The 23338-nt window shown below is 45.7% G+C and overlaps 1 protein-coding gene across 7 annotated transcripts in view; it reads left to right on the top strand.

Annotated features, from left to right (window-relative positions):
* Positions 1-23338, top strand: part of TSPAN11 (tetraspanin 11) — an 81278-nt gene that overhangs the window by 9320 nt on the left and 48620 nt on the right. Inside the window, exon 1 of one of the 7 annotated variants that reach the window (XM_074403022.1) lies at positions 14557-18325. The exons of the other annotated variants lie outside the window; for them this stretch is intronic. The gene's annotated coding sequence lies outside the window, so the exon portion shown is untranslated. Of the gene's footprint in view, positions 1-14556; positions 18326-23338 lie in introns of those variants that run through there. 7 annotated transcript variants of the gene reach the window in all.

The following is a 23338-nucleotide window of genomic DNA, read 5'->3' on the forward strand; positions in this document are numbered from 1 at the left end:
TACATTTTGGGATGTTTTTTGCACAGAGAGGCTTAGGGCAGCCAGGCCTTCCAGAAGAAACATCCTCCTCTGTATGGGAAGAGAGGGTGAGACAGGAAGTTAGGACTAGAAGCACTGGGAGGGAATGAAATGCTAGAAAGGCAGTTAACACTTTCCGACAGCGCTGAACAGACAGCTAAGGGCTTTTAACTTGGCTGGAAACCTGAAGTTCCTTGAAAGTACTAGGAAGCAAGACTAGTACAGTGAACTGCAAAAGATGAAGGGGTGCAAGGAAACCCCTCCTTGTCTTTTGTTAATGTACAAAGGAGAACTGGGTTAGGAAAGCAATGAGGAATAACAACAGTAAAAGTTTAACGGCAGCAGCCACATTTGCATTGGACCTTTAATTCCTTTAAATAGCTCTACATTCTGCCTTGGTTTTAATTTATTGTGTAAATAATGCTAATTGTGAGTGGCTATTTTCATCATTAAATTTGATAGATACGTGACTGGCTGATGCACATTCTCCAAGGGGCCCACAAACTGTTTCTACACGATGACCTGGAAGCTAAGAGTCATTTTTTAAAAACCTATTTAAAGATTTGAAACAAAAAGCAAAGAAAAATATGCCACAGAAACCATATATGGCTTGCAAAGCCTAAAATATTTACTAACTGGTCCTTTGCTCACTGCCCTCTAATCTCTCTACCCTCAACCTGGATGATCAACAGCTAAGTGAACCCAAAGCACTGAGGCTGCTGCCACTCTGGGTACCACCCTCTGAGATCCCAATTTAATTTGCCTGGGGTGCAGCCTGGGAATTTTTTTTTTATTATTAGGTGGTTCTAATGGACATCTGAGGTTGAAACGTGCTAGCTGAAGACAGTAGTTCCCTCAGTGAGGTGTGAGACCAACAGCATCCATGTGGCCCAGCTTGTTAGAAATGCAGAATCCCAGGCCCACCGCACACCTGCTGACTCAGAAACTCTTGGCTGGGGTCCAGCAAGAGTTCAGAGTGATTCTGAAGCATGTTGGATTTTGAGAACACTGCTTTAAGGCTTGGCCTTTCACACCTAAGCCTGCTCATGGCAGGCAAACCTCACAAATGGGTTAGGTTGAAAGCCTAGGAGGAAAGGCAGAAGCTGATGAGGGAGAACGGTAAGGCCTCGGGTCTCGGCCTGAAAATAACCACAACTGTTCCTTACACGAAACTGAAACCCTGGGATATGAAGTGAGCTGCAGGAACCCCAGCCAGGACTAGAAAAACACTGCAAACAACAATAATGAATTCCTCCCCCCCGCCAAAAAAAAAACCATGTATAATAATTGTAGCTTTGGGCCCTTTTTATTTTTTATTTTACTTTTATTTTATGGTCTTGAGACAAAGCCTTGCTGTGTTGCCCAGGCTGGAGTGCCCTGGCATGATCTCTGCTCACTGCAACCTCTACCTTACAGGTTCAGGCAATTCTCCTGTCTCAGCCTCCCGAGTAGCTGAGACTACAGGCGCATGCCACCACAGCCAGCTGATTTTCGTTTTTTGTGTTGTTTATATATTTTATTGTACTTTAGGTTCTGGGGTACATGTGAAGAACATGCAGGATTGTTGCATAGGTACATATATAGCAATGTGGTTTGCTGCCTCCATCCCCATCACCTATATCAGGCATTTCTCCCCAACTTGCTACCCCACACTGTCCCTCCCCTAGTCCACCCCAATAGACCTCAGTGTGTGATACTCCCCTCCCTGTGTCCTTGTGTTCCTATTGTTCAACACTTGCCTATGAGTGAGAACATGCAGTGTTTGATTTTCTGCTCTTGTGTCAGTTTGCTGAGAATAATGGTTTCCAGGTTCATCCATGTCCCTACAAAGGACACAAACTCATTGTTTTTTATGGCTGCATAGTATGACAGGTATATGTGCCACATTTTCCCTGTCCAGTCTATCATTGATGGGTATTTGGGTTGGTTCCAAGTCTTTGCTATTGTAAACAGTATTTCAATGAACATATGTGTGCATGTGTCTTTATAATAGATTTATAATCCTTTGGATATATACCCAGTAATGGGATTGCTGGATCAAATGGAAGTTCTGTTTCTAGGTCCTTGAGGAATTGCCACACTGTCTTCCACAATGGTTGAACTAATTTACATTCCCAACATTAGTGTAAAAGTGTTCCTATTTCTCCACATCCTCTCCAGCATCTGTTGTCTCCAGATTTTTTAATGATCACCATTCTAACTGGCATGAGATGGTATCTCAATGTAGTTTTGATTTGCATTTCTCTAATGACCAGTGATGAGTGTTTTTTTGTTTGTTGGCCTCATATATATCATCTTTTGTAAAGTGTCTGTTCGTATCCTTCACCCACTTTTGATGGTTTTTTTTCTTGTGAATCTGTTTTAGTTTGTAAATTCTGGATATAAGTCCTTTGTCAGATGGGTGGACTGCAAAAATTTTTTGCATTTTGTTGGTTGCTGGTTCACTCTGATTGTTTCTTTTGCTGTGCAGAAGCTCTGGAGTTTAATTGGATCCCATCTGTCTATTTTTGCTTTTGTTGCCAATGCTTTTGGTGTTTTAGTCATGAAGCCCTTGCCTATGCCTATGTCTTGAGTAGTTTTGTCTAGCTTTCTTCTAGGGTTTTTACGGTGTTAGGTCTTATGTTTAAGTCTTTAATCCATCTGGAGTTAATTTTAGTGTAAGGTGTCAGGAAGGGGTCCAGTTTCTGCTTTCTGCACATGGCTAGCCAGTTTTCCCAACACCATTTATTAAACAGAGAATCCTTTCTCCATTGCTTGTTTTTGTCAGGTTTGTCAAAGATCAGATTGCTGTAGATGTGTGGAATTTCCTCTGAGGCCTCTGTTCTGTTCCATTGGTCTATATCTCTGTTTTGGTACCCAGTATCATGCTGTTTTGATTACTGTAACCTTGTAGTATAGTTTGATGTCAGGTAGCATGATGCTTCCAGCTTTGTTCTTTTTGCTTAGAATTGACTTGGCTATACAGGCTCTCTTTTGGTTCCATATGAAGTTTAAGATGGTTTCTTCCAGTTCTGTGAAGAGGGTCATAGGTAGCTTGATGGGGATAGCATTGAATCTCTAAATTACTTTGGAAAGTATGGCCATTTTCATGATATTGATTCTTCCTAACCATCAGCATGGAGTGTTTTTCCATCTGTTTATGTCCTCCCTTATTTCTTTGAGCAGTGGTTTGTAGTTCTCCTTGAAGAGGTCCTTTACATCCTTTGCTGGTTGTATTCCTAAGTATTTTATTCTCTTTGTAGCAATTGTGAATGGCAGTTCATTCTTGATTTTGGCTCTCTTTAAGTCTCTTATTGGTGTATAGGAATGTTTGTGATTTCTGCACATTGATTTTGTATCCTGAGACTCTGCTGAAGTTGCTTATCATTTTCAGGAGATTTTGGGCTGAGACGATAGGATCTTCTAAATATGCAATCATGTCATCTGCAAATAGAGACAATTTGACTTCTTCCTTTCCTAACTGAATACCCTTTATTTCTTTTTCTTGACTGATTTCTCTGGCTAGAACTTCCAATACTATATTGAATAGGAGTGGTGAGAGAGGGCATCCTTGTCTAGTGCCAGATTTCAAAGGGAATGCTTCCAGTTTTTGCCCATTCAGTATGATATTGGCTGTGGATTTGTCATAAATAGCTTTTATTATTTTGAGATACATTCCGTTGATACCTAGTTTATTGAGAGTTTTTAGTATAAAGGACTGTTGAATTTTGTCAAAGGCCTTCTCTGCATCTACTGAGATAATCATGTGGTTTTTGTCTTTGGTTCTGTTTATGTGGTGGATTACATTTATAGACTTGCATATGTTGAACCAGCCTTGCATCGCCAGGATGAAGCCTACTTGATCATGATGGATAAGTTTTTTGATGTGTTGTTGCAGTAGGTTTGCCAGTATTTTATTGAAGACATTTGCATCTATCTTCATCATGGATACTGGCCTGAAGTTTTCTTTTCTTGTTGAGTCTCTGCCAGATTTTGGTATCAGGATGATGTTGGTCTCATAAAATAATTTGGGAAGGATTCCTTCTTTTTGGATTGTTTGGAATAGTTTCAGAAGGAGTGGTACCAGTTCCTCTTTGTATATCTGGTAGAATTCAGCTGTGAACCCATCTGGATGTGGGCTTTTTTTGGTTGCTAGGCTATTCATTGCTGTCTCAGTGTCAGCCCTTGTTATTGGTCTGTTCAGGGTTTTGACTTCTTCCTGGCTTAGGCTTGGGAGGGTGCAAGTGTCCAGGAATTTATCCATTTCTTTCAGGCTTACTGGTTTATGTGCATAGAGCTGTTTGTAATAATCTCTGATAATAGTTTGTATTTCTGTGGTATCTTTGGTGATATCCCCTTTATCTTTTTTTATTACATCTATTTGATTCTTCTTTCTTTTCTTTTTTTTTTTTTTTGAGACGGAGTTTCGCTCTTGTTACCCAGGCTGGAGTGCAATGGCGCGATCTCGGCTCACCGCAACCTCCGCCTCCTGGGTTCAGGCAATTCTCCTGCCTCAGCCTCCTGAGTAGCTGGGATTATAGGCACGTGCCACCATGCCCAGCTAATTTTTTGTATTTTTAGTAGAGACGGGGTTTCACCATGTTGACCAGGTTGGTCTCGATCTCTCGACCTTGTGATCCACCCGCCTCGGCCTCCCAAAGTGCTGGGATTACAGGCTTGAGCCATCGCGCCCGGCCTCTTCTTTCTTTTCTTATTAATCTGGCTAGTGGTCTGTTTTGTTGGCCTTTTGAAAAAAACAGGTCCTTGATTTATTGATTTTTTTTTAAGATTTTTTTTTTTTTTTTTTTTTTTTTTTTGGTCTCTCTCTCCTTCAGTTCTGCTCTGATTGTAGTTATTTCTTGTCCGCTGCTTGCTTTTGAGTGTTTTTGATCTTGCTTCTCTTTCAATTTTGATGATAGAGTGTCAATTTTCGATCTTTCCTTGCTTCCCATATGGCCATTTATTGCTACAAATTTTCCTCTAGACACTGCTTTAAATGTGTTCCAGAGATTCTGGTATGTTGTGTCTTTGTTCTCATTGGTTTTGAAGAACATCTTTATTTCTGCCTTTGTTTCATTATTTATCCAGTCAACATTCAAGAACCAGTTGTTCAGTTTCCATGAAGTTGTGTGGTTTTGAGTTAGTTTCTTAATCCCGAGTTCTAATTTGATTGCACTGTGGTCTGAGAGACCGTTTGTTATTATTTCTGTTCTTTTGCATTTGCTGAGGAGTGATTTATTTCTAATTATGTGATCAGTTTTAGAGTAGGTGTGATGTGTTGCTGAGAAGAATGTCTATTCTGTGGATCTGGGGTGGAGAGTTCTATAAATGTCTATTAGGTCTGCTTGGTCCAGATCTGAGTTCAAGTCCTGGATATCCTTGTTAATTTTCTGTCTTATTGATCTGTCTAATATTGACAGTGGAGTGTCTAACACTCTCCCACAATAATAGTGGGAGACCTTAAGTCTCTTTGTAGGTCGTTAAGAACTTGCTTTATGTACCTGGGTGCTCCTGTACTGGGTGTGTATATATTTAGGATCATTAGCTCTTCTTGTTGCATTGATCCTTCTACCATTATGTAATGCCCTTCGGTGTCTCTTTTGATCTTTGTTGTTTTAAAGTCTGTTTTATCAGAGACTAGGACTGCAACGTCTGCTTTTTTTTTTTTTTTCTCTCTCCATTTGCTTGGTAAATCTTCCTCCATCCCTTTATTTTGAGCCTATGTGTATCCTTGCATGCGAGATGGGTTTCCTGGATACAGCACACCAGTGGGTTTTGACTTTTTATCCAATTTGCCAGTCTGTGTCTTTTGATTGGAGCATTTAGCCTATTTACATTTAAGGTTAATACTGTTATGTGTGAATTTGATCCTGCCATTTTGATGCTAGCTGGTTGTTTTGCCCATTAGTTGATGCAGTTTCTTCATTCTGTCAATGGTCTTTACCATTTGGTACAGTGTTGGAGTGGCTGGTACTGGTTGTTCCTTTCTATGTTTCGTGCTTCTTTCAGGAGCTCTTGTAAGGCAGGCCTGATGGTGATGAAATCTCTCAGCAATTGCTTGTTTGTAAAGGATTTTATTTCTCCTTCTCTTATGAAGCTCAGTTTGGCCAGACATGAAATTCTAGGTTGAAAGTTCTTTTCTTTAAGGATGTTGAATATTGGCCCCCACTCTCTTCTGGCTTGTAGTGTTTCTGCCAAGAGATCTGCTGTGAGTCTGATGGACTTCCCTTTGTGGGTAACCCGACCTTTCTGGCTGCCCTTAGCATTTTTTCCTTCATTTCAACCTGGTGAATCTGATGATTATGTGTCTTGGGGTTGCTCTTCTTGAGGAATATCTTTGTGGTGGTCTTTGTATTTCCTGGACTTGAATATTGGCCTGCCCTGCTAAGTTGGTGGAGTTCTCCTGGATAATATCCTGAAGAGTGTTTTCCAGCTTGGATCCATTTTCTCTGTCACATTCAGTTACACCTATCAAATGTAGATTAGGTCTTTTCACATAATCCCATATTTCTTGGAGGCTTTGTTCATTTCTTTTTACTCTTTTCTCTCTACTCTTGCCTTCTCATTTTATTTCATTGAGCTGATCTTCAATATCTGATAGTCTTTCTTCTGCTTGGTCAATTTGGCTATTGAAACTTGTGTATGCTTTACGAAGTTCTCATGTGTTTTTCAGCTCCATCAATTCATTTATATTCTTCTCTGCATTATTTATGCTTGTTAGCATTTCATCAAACCTTTTTACAAGGTTCTTAGTTTCTTTGAATTGGGTTAGAACATGTGCTTTTAGCTCAGAGAAGTTTGTTATTACCTACTTTCTGAAGCCTGTTTCTGTCAGTTCATCATACTTGTTCTTCATCCAGCCTTGTTCCCTTGCTGGTGAGCAGTGGTGTCCCCTTGGAAGAGGAGAGGCATTCTGGTTTTGGGTGTTTTCATCCTTTTTGCACTGGTTTCTTCCCATCTTTGTAGATTTATCTACCTGAAAGTCTTGGTGACTTTCAGATGGAGTCTCTGAATGGATGAACTTTTTGTTGATGATGAAGTTATTTCTTTCTGTTTTTAGGTTTTCCTTCTAACAATCAGGCCCCTCTGCTGTTGCACTGCTGAGGTCCACTCCAGGCCCTGCTTGCCTGGGGATCAGCAGCTGCAGAACAGTAAGGGTTGCTGCCAGTTTCTTCTTCTGTCATCTTTGTCCCAGAAGGATACCTGCCAGATGTCAGCCTGAGCTCTCCTTTATGAGGTATCTTTTTGGATATATGGGGGTTAGGGAGCTGCTTGAGGAGACAAGTCTGTCCCTTATATTAGCTCAAGTGCTGAGCTGTGAGCTCAGTTGTTCCTTTCAGAGCTGCTGGGCAGGTTCATTTAAGTCTGCTGCAGCAGAACTCAGAACCACCTTTTTTTCCCAGGTGCGCTAGCCTGGGAAGGTGGGGCTTTATTTGTAACTTTCTGATATGCTGCTGCCTTTTTTCAGAGATGCCCTGCCCAGCAAGGAAGTAGAATAGTCACCGTCTACCAGCAGAGGCATTGCTGAGCTGCCATGGGCTCTGCTCAGCTGCTGTGTGAACTTCCTTGAGGTTTTGTTTACAGAGGTATACTTAGAACTGCCTCGGTAATGGTGGTCTGCCTCAGTAATAGTGGACTGCCTCTGTAAGGGTGGACTGCCTTGGTAATGGTGGACATCCTTGCCCCCCACAGAACTGGACTGTCCAGGGTCCAGGTGTGCTTGCTGTGAAACTCTCAGTTCAGAGCGTTTCAGATTGCTGGTCTTTGTGGGGGTGAGACTGGCCGAGCCAGATCACCTGGTTCCCTGTTTCAGCCCCCCTTTTTTCAGTTGAATGGGTGACTCTGTCTCGCAGGCATTCCAGGCACCAGTTGAAATGGTTGCCCACATTTGTGTGAGTCTTTTGTGCGGAGACCCACTGTGCCAGCTGAAACAGCCATGCTGGAGACTCATGGCACTTTTTCGCCTGGGCATCTCCTGGTCTGTGGGCAGTAAAAACTCGTTTGGAAGTAGTTGAGTGATGAGAAGAGGATGAGTGGTGATCACTCATCCTCTGCGTCCTTGCTGGGATCTGCACTCCAGAGCTGTTCCTATTCAACCATCTTGGATCGAATCTCTGTGGTTCCTCTTTTGTTCGCTCTCCAGAATTGTCTCACACTCCCATCCTTCCGTGGTCTTGGCCAGCAAAAGCAACTCAGTGGTGCAGATGGGCTCTGGGTATAGTGGACTTGGCAGGCTCTGAGGTGGTGACCGGTGGTGACGGAGAGCCTCGCCTACCGTGGCTGCCACTGGGGCTCCTGTTTCTGTCCTGACAGCAGGACTAGGCGTCTCCAATTCCAAGCTGCATCCCCCCATCTCTCTTTCTAAAAGAAAGAAATGTAATAGAAGTTATACTGAAGGCCTACCATGTGCCAGGCACTGTGTGAAGTGTTACATTATCTCCTATAATCATCACAACCCTATAAACTCAATGTTATAATCCCCATTTAATAATTGTGGATATTAAGTCATAGAGAGGTTAATGACCTTCCCCAAATCCCACAACTGATAAATGGAAGAGCTGAGATTCAAACCTAGGGAGGTCTGGCCTCAAAATTGATGGGGTTAGAAGTGGGGAACCCTGTTCATGGTTAATTATAATGTGACATTTCAATACATCTAAACGATTGAGCCTGTGAATGTCCAAAGCAATCATTCCTGGCTCTCCCAAGCCTTGTCCATTTTATTTTGTGCCCTGGGCACAACATGAGCCCACACCATACAAAGGTTGGATTGCTGATGTGCCCACCTTAGAAAGAATCTAAGGACCAGAGGCATACAGGGCAACCAGAGATAAAGACTTCATCCAGGTTGTCTAAAATGCAGTTGCCATCAACAGAGCTATGTCCTTAAATTCCTCCTCCTCCATTTTCAAAAGTATCAGTCAGAATGATGTGTCAATATTACATCTGACCATCTCCATCAATAATATTGAGGTATCCTTTTAGAGCTCCTTGTGTCTCCAAAGCATTGCATGTTTATTAGCTCCTGATGTCCTGGTATTTAATAACGCTCATGACTTTGTTACAGTCAGAGGCAAGGATACCTGAGAGACCAGGACTGCAGGGGTCAGCCCTGTGAGTCTACAGCTCCCCTACATCTGTAGCACTGAGCTGAGAACCAGAGATATAGATTTGAATCTCAGCACTTAAAAGACTTGTTAGACTTGAGAGTAGAGGGAGACATGACTTGCACCTTCTGGGCTCCCCAGCCAAAAGATGGGAGTGGACCGATTTCTACAGTTCCTTCCCCAGGTGGGACATGCAACCAGTTTTCAAAACCTTGGAAACAGGGGGAGCCATGAAGGTGGTGATGCTGTAACTAGGACATGAAGAGGGGGCCAATTAGGGCAATATCTAGGGTGTTCTGATGCCAAGTCCATTTCTACAACATCCCTCCTCAAGAACTCATGGAACTAAAGTTCTTCTTTTTTTTTTTATTGCATTTTAGGTTTTGGGGTACATGTGAAGAACAATGCAAGATTGTTGCATAGGTACACACATGGTAGTGTGGTTTTCTGCCTTCCATCCCCTCGCCTTTATCTGTCATTTCTCCCCATGCTATCTCTTCTCACCTCCCCACCCCCCGTCCCTCCCCCATTTTCCCCCAACGGGCCCCAGTGTGTAGTGCTCCCCTCCCTGTGTCCATGTGTTCTCATTGATCAACACCCGCCTATGAGTGAGAACATGCGGTGTTTGATTTTCTGCTCTTGTGTTAGTTTGCTGAGAATGATGGTTTCCAGGCTTTTTTTTTTTTTTTTTTTTTTGAAAGAATGAGGCGACAGTGTGGGGTTGTTGGTTAGTCGCCAGGTGAGGGCACAATATCCTTGCCCAGAAAGGTCAAGTATCTATTTAAAAGACAAGTATCTATTTATGCTTGGCTCTCTAGCAAGGAGAAAATTCTAATGCTTTCCAAAGGGATGTATAAGTCCCTAGAAAACATGTTTTCCAGACCTGAGATGGAGAGCTTAACAGGGAGCTTAGCAACTTCCAAGTGCTCTTCAATAAGTTATATCAGTTTCTGGACTTAAGACCTAGCAGATTTATGTCCAGGTACCCTAGTGAACATTAGAATTTAAATCTGGATGCAGGCGTCTTCTCTCCTTGCCCTCATTACAGATTTATCATCTAGGTGGTGTGGGAGAAGGCCAGCTAAGCCAGGAGCCCGGACACCTAGGATACATGGCTTCTAGCTCCAGCTCTGCTTCTAGTAGCATCCCTGGGGCTCCCTGGGGCTCGAGACTGTGCTGGGCATGTGGTCCTTCTCTTGAGAGTTGATAGTTCAGGCCTTATCTCTGCCTACCTAAAAAAGAAGGAAGGGTTGGACATCAGTGGTTCATAATCTATTTGTATGAGGGAGTCACAAACTCCTTTGGTGATCTACTAAAACCTGTGGAACTGCAGCACAGAGATGTTAAAAAATTATACAATTTCAGGGGCCCCCCAAGTCTTTTAGGCTTATTGCTATGCCATGGTATCCTGTTCCAGAAACAAGACAGCAACTATTTTTAAAGCAAATTAGAAATTGTTCAAATCCTCCTATCTGGGAAAGCAGATGAGATTTTAAGTCATTTGGCTTTTTAAATTCAATTCCTGACACCTGGAAGGGAATGATGCTGTCTTTCTGATTCCCAGTGGGCAGGTCTTAAATGTCCTTAAGCATGAAATGACGTGGTCCACGATGAAGGCTCTTGTGGGAGAGCCCCTCTTTCCACCCCACAGGCTGGACTCTCCTCCAGTCTGGCTGACCCCTGCCAGAGCCACAGGATGACAAACTGCCACCATCCCCTTGCTGGGCTGCAGCTGCTGCTCTGCTGGAGAGAGGCAGCCGCACATCCAGCCAGCACTGACTGAATGCAGGCACGGGCTAGGGCATCACAGTCACTTTCTGGATGATCCTTGCCCTCTAATTCCACTGGGCAGAGGAGGACACTGGCTCAGGCAGGCGAGGTGACCTGCCCAAGGTCCTACAGCCAATAAGAGTGACATTAATCTTAACCACCATGTATGTTGACAACCCAGCCTCCAAACCAGACATCAGAGGACCAGGCTCACATTTATGTTCCCCCTTCCAGTTCCCTCCTCTCAGCACTGGGGATGGAGAAGGAGGAAAACCGCCCCCTACCTGTGCCCAGAATGGTGCAGGAGCCCCTCCACTGAAGACCTCTTGCTGAAGCTCATGCGTGTCCTCTGCAGCATCCAACCAGAGTCATTGCCCACTACCTCTCAGAAATTGTCAAGTCAAGCACATAGTGGCTGCAGCTGTGGACCTGGGAGGGGCTGCTCTGGGAACCCTATCCAGTGGAAGTTATAGCAGTGTTGTTGAGGCCCCTGTGTCTTAGACTCTCGGTCCCCTGTGTCAAGCCTGATGGTGAGCTCTTGGTTCAGACTGAGTTGGGATCATTGTTGATTTGGGGGCCTGCGATGCCTCCCACATCCTCTAGACAGCCAGTTACCTCCCTTTGGGTCCCTCCCATATACCTGGGAATTCCGGGAGATACAATTCAAGTTGAGATTTGGATGGGGACACAGCCAAACCATATCACCTGGGCAGAGTATGGGGTCCAGAAGGTCTGGCTTCTTTCACTTAATGTGATTTTTTCAGGTTCATTCATGTTGTAGCACAGATCAGTACTTTGTTCTTGTTGATAGCTGAATAATATCCCATTGTATGTGTGTGCACCTTCTGCTTATCCATTCATCTGCTGATAGATATATGGTTTGTTTCCACTTTTGGGCTGTTGTGAATAGAGTTGCGTGAACATGCATGTAGAAGTCTTTGTTTGGACACCTATTTTCAACTCCTTTGGGTAATACTTAGGAGTGGAATTGCTAGATCATGTGGTGCTCTATGTTTAACCTACTGAGGACCTGCCAAATGGTCTTCCACAGTCCCACTCCTTTTTTGAGTACTCTCGCTGTCATGGGGAAGTGCCACCCTTCAGCATACCCTAACTCAGAAGGCAGGAGCCCCTGCTTACCAGCCAGGGTGGCCTGCTATGTGTGCCTCTCCAGGCTTTAGCTCTCTGTTTATTTGCACAAGCAACGGTAATAATAATGATACAGTGTGGGCAGTGCTCACATTACCTAAGGCACTCTTGGGATCCCCAATTCACAGATAGACAAATTCATTCAAGGACACGTTGCATTGTCTGAAATACAAACCCATGCTCTGCTCTACTGCCTCCACTGCCCTCCAGGAGCCTTCCTGACCCTCCCTGCTTGGAATAGTCTGGCAGATCCCCCACCCAGGTCCTGGTGCCTGCCCCCCAGGAACATGTCCTAGTTAGTTCCTGAGGTTGAGCTGCTTCAGCTTCTGTCACTGCCCAGGCTTCTCTGATTAGTGCCCAGCTCCTGTGTGATGACGAGAAGCACCACCACCCAGCCCTGCTCTGCACCCTGAGGACCCTGGGCTGTGGACTGGTGCCAGCTCTCTGCCCTCTCCAAGACAGCCCTGACACTTGTGGATTCACATTGTTGAGTATGCATGGATTTTGGAATACTTGGGGATCTTGGAACCAGTCCCCCGCATATACTGCGGGACAACTGCTGTTAGTAGCATGCCTGATGCATAGTACCTGATAAACAGTAGCCATGGTTACTCCTACTCACACAAAATACAGAGAGCCTTAGGTGATGTAGACATGTCTGAAACTACTGTGCCAGCAGTAAGTCTTGCAATCAGGCAGCATCTTTACCCAACCCAGTAAGGAAGATGGTCACTCAGTTTTATAGGTGAGAAGAACCGAGGCCCAAAGCCAAGGAGCAAGTTAGAAACAGATCTGGGACTAGAACTCAGGTCCTTGGGTGTAGATCTAGCCTCCCTTAAGTTGCAAGAGTGTTTGGGGCCTATTAAGAAGGGAAGGAATGTGTAGGGGTGACCCAAGCACCAAGACAGCTGTCAACCTTCTGGACTTAATGACCTCACTGGCCTTGCTGGGGTGGCAGAGGCCCTGCCTGTGTGCTGTGTCCTGGAACCCCACCCACAGGGCCCTCCAGTTGCAGCCCTGCCTGGGGTCACCTCTTCCCACCCCACCAAGGGTGCTCCTTTTGCTGCACCTTGCTGCTATGTTGAAAACAGATAAGGGGCTTCTCTCACTTTATAGCCCTTATAGTTGCCTTTTCCCCACTTCTTTTAAATGACTTTCCTGTTGGGATGAATCTACTTTGTTAAACTGAGGTCTTGGTTTTCTCTAAGTGGATTTTTTCATGGCCACCTGGGGACAGGGTCTCCCCTCACTATCATCTGAATAGAGTACACTAGCAGGCCGGTTGGGTTGAGGGTCAGAGGCCCTGAGACTACATCCCAGCCATCAGATTCAGGCTCTGGTTGATGCACTTTTACGGTTACCCAACCTTTTCCCATTGTCCTTTGTTGGGAAGTTCCTAGAGACTTGGGTCTAATCACTCCTTTACCCTTGTCTGGCACTGACGCTGTAAAATTGGAGTGCACACTGATCTTGCAAATTCTCCATCCCATTTGGTTGTCAAAGCCACCCTGCAAGGAGACAAAGCCAGCCCAGCATCATCTCCATCTTACAGAGGAGGAAAGGAGGCTCCTGGAGGTCACAGGATTTGTCTAGGGTCACACTGCTGTAGGTGGCAACTGGTAATCACACCCGAATCTTCAAAACCGCTGACTAATGGCTGTTTTCTGTTTGCTTCATCACTGATTTTTGTCACAAGCACTGAAGAAGTCCTCATTTCATAGGTCAGACTGCAGTTGTTGGTTTTTTTAAAAAGGATCTAGAAAAAACATGGCATGCATGTGGCATTGGAATATAAAAAAAGAAAAACCACACATAGCAAAGCATCCAGAGACTGTGTGTGTATGTATGCATCTAGGGAATAAAGACAAGACAAGCCACTTGCCTAATGACAGGAGCAAAGTCCTGACTAAGACATGGAATGCAATTTGTTACTTGCAAATGAAATAAAAAATAGTCATGTACTTAGGAAAACATGTCTCTCAGGGCATAGAGACAAAGAATTCTTAGTGCTAGAGTTTTAATTCGAGTTCTGCCTACAACACCATTCACATGGCTCTGCAGTTAGCAATATTGACCCTAAGTTTGTAAATTTGGCCCAAAAAAGTTGCCTGAATTCATTTACAGGCACACAATGAAGAAGGTGATAGAAAAGACCCGCGGTTGCTCAGAGACCCCAGTCCAGCCTGTGCCTCACTGCGGCACGGGCAGCCACTGGATCGCTTGGCCTCAGTCAAGGAGACGGAGGACTAGGGAGAAGGCGTGATTCCCTCCAGAGGGTTCTCCAAGCAGTTGGTTTCTTTGCAGTGGCAGCTGTCATGGAACTCCTGACTCAGGTTCCCTTAAGGGTCAAAGATCACTGACCCTGCTGCCTCCCACAACCCTGACTAGGGTCTCTGCCCTGTCTGGGTCTCCACTAACTGTTCTGTGCCCCTTTTCTCCTCTGTAAAAGGGGATAATTCCATCATGGGATTTTTTTTTTTTTTTTTGAGACGGAGTTTCGCTCGTTACCCAGGCTGGAGTGCAATGGCGCGATCTCGGCTCACCGCAACCTCCGCCTCCTGGGTTCAGGCAATTCTCCTGCCTCAGCCTCCTGAGTAGCTGGGATTACAGGCACACGCCACCATGCCTAGCTGATTTTTTTGTATTTTTAGTAGAGACGGGGTTTCACCATGTTGACCAGGATGGTCTCGAACTCTCGACCTCGTGATCCACCCGCCTCGGCCTCCCAAAGTGCTGGGATTACAGGCTTGAGCCACCGCGCCTGGCTCCATCATGGGATTATTTTAAGGATTAAATTAATTAATGTATATATACACTTGACTTTCTGCCTAGGATGTAGTTAGCATTTAGTAAATGTTTATGTTTGTAATTATTGTATCCGCTAATCAGAATCTTGTTGGTAGCTTCAGAAAGAACACTGGCCTGGGACACAGGAAACCAGGTCCTGCCCTGCCACTAATCTGCAGTGTGATTTTGGCCACAGTGTGATCTCCTGTTCCCCCACCCCAAACTCCACCAAACTGAGGCTCAGCTTCCTTGATTCTCAGACAAAAGGGCTGAGCTCAGGATCGTTTCAGATCCTTCCAGCTGCCCCATTCCAAGGGTCTGGGGAAGTCTCACTTCTCTGACTGCTTCAGAAAGATGGACAGTCAGTGTCCACTCTCTGGGAATGGAGCAGGAAAGTGAAGACTAAGAGAAATGGGCACCGAAGGACAAGGCTGTTGGCGTGGGGTGTGGAAATCCACCATGCAGGGGCTGTAACCAAGTTTCATCAGAGGCCTACATTAAGTTATAAATTAAACCACTTAGACTCTTTGGTCATCAAGGAAGCCTGACGTCTTGTTGGCCAAGAACTCAGAGGTAGAAACTGGCACTTATTTAACTGAAGTGGTGGGAACTGGGGACTGGCTTTCCTCCATAGCAGACACACTAGTTTTCTGGGGAGTTTTTGTTTTTTTTTTAATGACAGATAAAATTGTATGTATTTACCATGTACATCATGATTTTTTGAAGCATATATACATTGTGGAATGCCTAAGTGACATAGGTAGTACTTCATATAATTATTTTTGTAGCGATTTTAGTTATGTTGTACAATGGATCTCTTTAACTTATTCCTTTTGTCTAAAAATTCTGTACCCTTTGACCATCTCCCCAGCCCCTGGAAACCAACATCCTATTTCTATGGGGTCAACGGTTTTAGATTTCACATGTAAGATCATGTGTTGTCTTTCTCTGCCTGGCTTATTTCACTTAGCAGAAGCCACTTCTGTGTCTATATCCAAAGGAAGTGAAATCAGCATGTTAAAGAGATATCTGCACTATCATGTCCATGTCAGCACTGTTCACAGTAGCCAAGATATGGAATCAACCTAAGTGTCTGTCCCTCAGCAGATGAATGGATAAAGAGAATGTGTGTATACACGCCATCAAAGACAGTCTGGTCTTGTTTTAAAAGAGGAAATCCTGTTGCTTGTGATGACAGGATTGAACCTGGAGGACATTATTTACAGTGAAATAGGCCAGCTTTGTTTTTATTTTAGAAGCCCCAAGTTCCCCAGAAGCCCTCCCCTGAGTATGGGGTGCTCCCCACTTAGAGAGTCAGGGTCCCCCAACCTGAGCTTTTGCTAATGGCAGCAAACAGAAGACGTTGATGAGCTCCCAGGAGTAGAGAGTGTGGGGAAAGGGAGGGAAGTCACAACTAAGTGAGGCCAACCAGACTGTTCCAGGCCGTAACCCGACTTCCTGTTGCACAGGCCCGTGCCGCCCAGCCAGTCCTCCAGGCCTTTGCTCACACTGTCCCCTCAGCCTCGCAGCCCCTCCCTCCTCTTCTGCCCTCAGAAACCCTGCCTGTCCTCAAGGGCCAGATTAAATGCCCTTTCTTTTTGCCATCCCCCTGCCCCCACCACCCCTGTCTGGCACAATGAGTATTCCTCCCTCTGTGTTCATATTATCAACACAGGCCAGCATCTAGAAAGCACTCCCCAGTGTCTGGAAGTTGAAGTTCAGTGATTCTAAGTACCAGGCTTGGCATCTGCTGGGGACTCCATACATATTTGAGCATGTAAAGGATGCAGCTGACCCAGGGCCTGAAAATGCCTTGTATTTATGTATGATTTATAAAAACCAGCTCCCAAGCAATCCCCAACTCGCTGCCACCCATCACTATTAAAAGACTCAGCTCTGCCCCTCAGCCAACAGTTGTGGGCCCTCTGCTCCTGGGCTCTGGCCCTGGCTGGAGCCTTGCCCTGTTCACTGGGACTCCTGGCACATCTGGCCAGCCAGCTGGGCCCTTTCTACATGTCCCTTGTCTTCTCTGTTCTTTGAGCCTCATTCACTTAGCAAAGGGGGAATGCAGCCGAAGAGGCAATGATCCCCAAGTCTCACAGCCCATGACATTACACATCCGGCCTGATGAAAGTCGCCAAAATACATCACATCACCATCAAGGCATCTGCGGTTGCTTTTCTGAGATGTCCTATGGTGTGGGTCCTGCCCATGATATTAACGGCCCCCAGGGCCTGCCGACTGCCCCTGAATCCCAGCTTTGTTCTGCAGTCAGAACCTCAGCCTGGAAGAAGGCCTGCTGAGGCCCGTTACCAGGATATCTGGGAAATCCTTGACATTTCAACAGGAACTATGTCCTAAATGTGAGTTTCCATGAGAGGCCACGGCCACTCTTGTGCTCTGCCCCACTCAGTAAGTTTGCTTCAGATGTGAAGGATATTCTTGCACTGCAGGGTGGTGGACTTTGAGAACTGGAAGGGGTCTCGAAGAACACTGATTCAAAGTGTGGTCCCGAGACCAGCAGCATCGAGGGGCAGTGGCCAGCCATCCTGGTTTTCCAGGTTTAACACTCAACAGCACTACCATATTCCAAGAAATTCCTCTGCCCTGGGCAAATGGGGATCATTAGTCACCCTGCTGGGAGCAAATTCTCCAGGGTCTCACCCTGAACCTAGTGAATCAGAAACTTTGGGGGTGAGCCCAGCAATTTGTGTTTTTAACAAGCCCTCCAGGTAATTCTGAGACTTGCTCTGGAGAACCACTCTACTGATAGCTGGGAAAAGAAACACTCAGAGAAGACAGTAACATGCCTGACCTTCCACAGGCAGCAAGGAAGGGCAGAACCAGAGAAAGGGTCCTCCTGACTGCACTGTGCGGCTCAGCTGCCTCAGCTCAGCCAAGAGGCTGGTGGGGGTGGGGAGGGGTGTTACCCAAGTCAAACTCCATCAGCCTGCTAGGTGAATGTGGTACTGAAGAGGACTCAAATCACTTGCTGTGGTCCATGGGCACTGGTTGCTGCTCTGGGGTTCTGAGAGGGTGGGGACGGCCACCTTCAGAGAGGATGGGATCACTCCGAGCCCTGAAGCATTTGGACAGGCAGAGAGGAACAGGTGTTTGATTCAGATCACAGCATGAATGAAAGCCTGGAGGGTGAGGCAGCAGGGCCTTTCAGAGGCCAAAGAAAAGACTAGCTTCATGGAAGTGGGGGGCCTGGGGATGTGAGGATACTGTCCCTCTCCCTTGTCCTCCTAGGCTTGTCGTGATTCTGTGTCCAGTGCTGATTACCACCCCTGGGTGGGAGTCTCTGCATTGCCTGCCCCCCAATGTCCAGCTTTTGTCCCTTAGGGACACCTCCTCTCGTGGGTTCAAGAAACCCAGTTCCTGTGAACAGAAATAACCCACTTTGGAAGGCCAGTCTGCTTCCCGGAAATCAGAAGACACTCTTCAAAGCTCAGTGAAAAGAATTTCAGGGGATTATCCAAAGCCCAGGTCCCTCCATTCACTGGCAGGAGCAGGTAAGCCCGCCTCAAATGGCATGTTTGCTTCTCTCCAGGGGCTACTGCAGCCATTACAATGCTCGTGTACCACTTTCTAGGCAGAGAAAAGCTGTGGGGTGCAACAAGGTCCTAGAGAGTGTGTTCATTAGGACAGCTAGAAGGAGGGCTGCGAGTGGTTGCTAGAAATAATAGCTTCTCCCCCCCGCCCTCCTTCAGCCCTGTCCCGTTTCCCTGGAGGCAGCAGAGCTGAGTGGGCTTTGGAGCCTGTCCCAGTGCACTAGGCATGCCTCAGCCTCCCTTCCTTACAACACAAAAGTGCTTCTGTGTTAGTCCATTTTCACACTGCTGATAAAAACATACCTGAGACTGGGAGGAAAAAGAGGTTTAATTGGACTTACAGTTCAGCGTGGCTGGGGAGGCTTCAGAATCATGGCGGGAGGCAAAAGGCACTTCCTACATGGTGGTGGCAAGAGAAAAAGAGAAGCAAAAGCAGAAGCCCCTGATAAACCCATCAGATCTTGTGAGACTCATTCACTATCATGAGAGTAGTGTGCGAAAGTCCAGTCCCCATGATTCAATTACCTCCTCCGGGTCCCTCCCAAAACACATGGGAATTCTGGGAGATACCATACAAGTTGAGATTTGGGTGGGGACACAGCCAAACCTTATCATTCTGCTCCTGGCCACTTCAACTCTCATGTCCCCACATTTCAAAACCAATCATGCCTTCCCCGCCACCCCCCAAAGCCTTAACTCATTTCAGCATTAACCCAAAAAGTCCACAATCCAAAGTTTTATCTGAGACAAGGCAAGCCCCTTTCACCTATGAGCCTGTAAAATCAAAAGTGAGATGGTTACTTCCTAGATACAGTGGTGGTACAGGTATCAGGTAAATACAGCCATTTCAAATGAGAGAAATTGGCCAAAACAAAGGGGTTATAAGCCCCATGCAAGTCCAAAATCCAGAGGGGCAGTTAAATCTTAAAACTCCAAAGTGATCTCCTTTGACTCCAGGTCTCACATCCAGGTCACGCTGATGCAAGAGGTGGGCTCCCATGGTCTTGGGCAGCTCTGCACCTGTGGCTTTTCAGAGTACAGCCTCTCTCCCAGCTATTTTCACAGGCTGGCATTGTCTGCGGCTTTTCCAGGTGCACGGTGCAAGCTGTCAGTGGATCTACCATTCTGGGGGCTGGAGGACAGTAGCCCTCTTCTCACAGCTCCACTAGGCAGTGCTCTAGTGCGGACTCTGTGTTGGGGCTCCAACCCCACACTTCCCTTCCACACTGCCCTAGCAGAGATTCTCCATGAGAGCCCTACCCTTGTAGCGAACTTTTGCCTGGGCATCCAGCTATTTTTATATATCTTCTGAAATCTAGCCAGAGGTTCCCAAACCTCAATTCTTGACTTCTGTGCACCTACAGGCTCAATACCACATGGAAGCTCCCAAGGCTAGGGGTTTCCACCCTCTGAAGCCACAGCCCGAGCTGTATGTTGGCCTCTTTCACTCACAGATGGAGCAGCTGAGACACAGGGCACCAAGTCCCTAGGCTGCACATAGCACGGGAACCATGGAACCATCCCACAAAACCACTTTTTCCTCCTAGACCTCTGGCCTGTGATGGGAGGGGCTGCCATGAAGACCTCTGACACGATCTGGAGATATTTTCCCCATTGTCTTGGGGATTCACATTTGGCTTCTCATTACTTATGCAAATTTGTGCAGCTGGCTTGGATTTCTCCTCAGAAAAGGAAACATTGTCGGACTGCAAATTTTCCAAACTCTTATGCTCTGCTTCCCTTATAAAACTGAATGCCTTTAACAGAACCCAAGTCACCTCGAATGCTTTGCTGCTTAAAAATGTCTTCTGCCAGATACGTACCCTAAATCATCTCTCTCAAGTTCAGAGTTTCACAAATCTCTAGAACAGGAGCAAAATGCTGCCAGTCTCTTGGCTAAAACATAAGAGTCACCTTTGCTCAAGTTCCTCATCTCCATCTGAGACCACCTCAGCCTGGACTATATTGTTCATATCACTATCAGCAGTTTTGTCAAAGCCATTCAGCAAATCTCTAGGAAGTTCCAAAGTTTCCCACACTTTCCTACCTTCTTCTGAGCCCTCCAAACTGTTCCAGCCTCTGCCTATTACCCAGTTCCAAAGTCGCTTTCACATTTTCTGGTATCTTTTCAGCAATGCCCCACTCTGCTAGTACCAATACTGTATTAGTCCATTTTCACAGTGATAAAGACGTGTCTGAGACTGGGAAGAAAAAGAGGTTTAATTGGACTTACAGTTCCACATGGCTGGGAGGCCTCAGAATTGGGACGGGAGGCAAAAGGTACTTCTTAATGGTGGCAGCAAGAGAAAATAAGAAAGATGCAAAAGCAGAAACCCCTGATAAAACCACCAGATCTCGTGAGAATAATACGGGAAAGACCAGTCCCCATGATTCAATTACCTCCCCCTGGGTTCCTCCCACAACATATGGAAATTCTGGAAGATACAATTGAACTTGAGATTTGGGTGGGGACACAGCCAAACCGTATCAGCTTCCTTTCCCAGGCCTCCTAGCTGCTTCCCTCCTGACCTTGTCATTTAAAAATATCCATCACCATGGGGCACAGTGGCTCATACCTGTAATCCCAGCACTTTGGGAGGCTGAGGCAGATGGATCACAAGGTTAAGAGTTCAAGACGAGACTGGCCAATATGGTGAAACCCCCACTCTACTAAAAATACAAAAATTAGCTGGCCATGGTGGCGGGTGCCTGTAGTCTCAGCTACTCGGGAGGCTGAGGTTGCAGTGAGGCCAGATCACACCACTGCACTCCAGCATGGAAGACAGAGTGAGATTGTCTTTTAAAAAATCCACTGCCGGGCCTCATTGTCTCATTTCCTCCCACCTAATGGTGCATCCCTAACCCCCAACCCGTCCTCCATGGATGCAAGTGAGCCTTGCTAGTCCTCGTGTGACTGAGACCTCTTGGCAGCAGGTGGCACTGTGGACCTCCCTGGCTTCCAGGACCCCGCACTCCCCTGGTTCTCCTCCTGCCTTCTCCCTTGCACATCATTTTGCTGCCTTGTTTCTTCTTCCTCCACTGGCTCTCTTTTTAGCGAGCAGGGCTCCTCAATCTTTCCTCCCCTGCCTCTTAACTCACACACTCTGCCTGCCTGATGGGACCTCCCCTCTATGCTGTTCAAGCATCTGTCCCCTACTCTCCATTCCCCCCACCCAATTCTCTTTCTAGAACTTAAGCAACACCATCCTGGGGTTAGCATCACCATCCTGGGGTTGGCATCACCTTCAGGATGTGAATCCAAGTCCCCAAGCTTGGTGTGTAAGGTCGCTTTTGACTTGACCCCCTACATACCCTTCAGTTCACTCCATTCATCCTCTGTACTAGTGGCCTCCAGAGTGGAGACAGACAGTACACAGGTACAGGGAGGACTTACTAGAATCCCTATTCCTTATTTTTATCTTTAAAAAAATGCAGAATTAAAATTTGAATATCCACTGGGCATGGTGGCTCACGCCTGTAATCCCACCACTTTGGGAGGCCAAGGCAGGCAGATCATGAAGGCAGGAGATTGAGACCATCCTGGCTAACACAGTGAAACCCCGTTTCTACTAAAAATACAAAAAAATTAGTGCGGTATGGTGGCACGTGCCGGTAGTCCCAGCTACTCGGGATGCTGAGGCAGGAGAATCACTTGAACCTGGGAGGCAGAGGCTGCAGTGAGCCAAGATCATGCCACTGCATTCCACTCCAGCCTGGGCAACAGAGCGAGACTCCATCTCAAAAAAACAAAAACAAAAACACCTGAATATCTGCAATATAGGTTAACAATAGTATATGAATAAAATTTATCAAGAAATTAGGGGAGCTGTACAGTCAGATTTGCTTGGCAACCATTGCACAGCATCACCTCTGGTCCTATTGTGTAAGACCTGCCGTGCCCTGGCATGGGATGCTCTCACACACCTTAGTGCCCAGTGCTTCCTCTGCTGTATCCCAATGATGATAGGTGTGAGCAATAGCATATCAAAACGTGTACTACAAAGAACCTACAAGTTGTCTTTCTCTCACGTAAACTCAGTCTGGAGGTAAGCAGCTCAGAAATGATATGGCAGTTCTAAAATCATCTGAGATCCAGAGTCCTTAAACTTATTGACCTGCCCCTTTCAATCCATGGTTTCCAGCTCATGGCCCAGGATGGCTGCTTGAGCTCCAGCCATAACATCAGCATTCCAACCAACAGAAAGGGTGAAGAGAGACATGTCCCCCCCACATACATTAAGGATTACCTCTGATTATTACAGATAAAGAATGACATTAATGATTAAGAGTTTAATCCAAGGGGACAGAAGGCAGCAAACCACACTGCCATGTGTGTACCTATGCAACAATCTTGTATGTTCTTCACATGTACCCCAAAACCTAAAATGCAATAAAAAAATAAAAGTTTAATCCACTGGAATATCACAACCCCAAATTTCTTTGCACCGTATAAAATATCTGCAAAATATGTGAGGCAAAAATTAACAGTATTAAATGATAGATAAATTCACCATCATAGTGAGAGTCTGTAACATACCTTTTTCAATAGCCAACAGAACAAGTCAGTCAGGATATAGAAGATGTAAAAAGTAATCAGCAAATTTGATCTAATTAACACATACAGAATTCTATACCCTAGAATGACAGGATTCTCATTCTTTTCAAATGCATGTGAAACATGTCAAAAAATTATGCTTCCAAGAAGTTTTCTATACCACTTCTTATATACCATTTACTGGCCAGTGAATCCTGGCTAGACCTAGCAGCAAAGGAGGCTGGGAGATGTCTGTTCCAGGTGACTAAGTATCTAACTAAAATGGAGAGGTTCCATTCCTAAAGAAAAATGAGAGAACAGATATTAGGGAACCAGCAGTCTCTGGTCCCTCCCCTTCCTCCTTTGCCCTGGCAAGCCTGGTCCTGTGAGTACTGCACAGTGGGTAAAAACTTGAGCACAGATGCAGAGATTATTTATTC

Source organism: Saimiri boliviensis, chromosome 7 (genome assembly GCF_048565385.1).
Source record: "Saimiri boliviensis isolate mSaiBol1 chromosome 7, mSaiBol1.pri, whole genome shotgun sequence".
NCBI classification, from domain to species: domain Eukaryota; kingdom Metazoa; phylum Chordata; class Mammalia; order Primates; family Cebidae; genus Saimiri; species Saimiri boliviensis.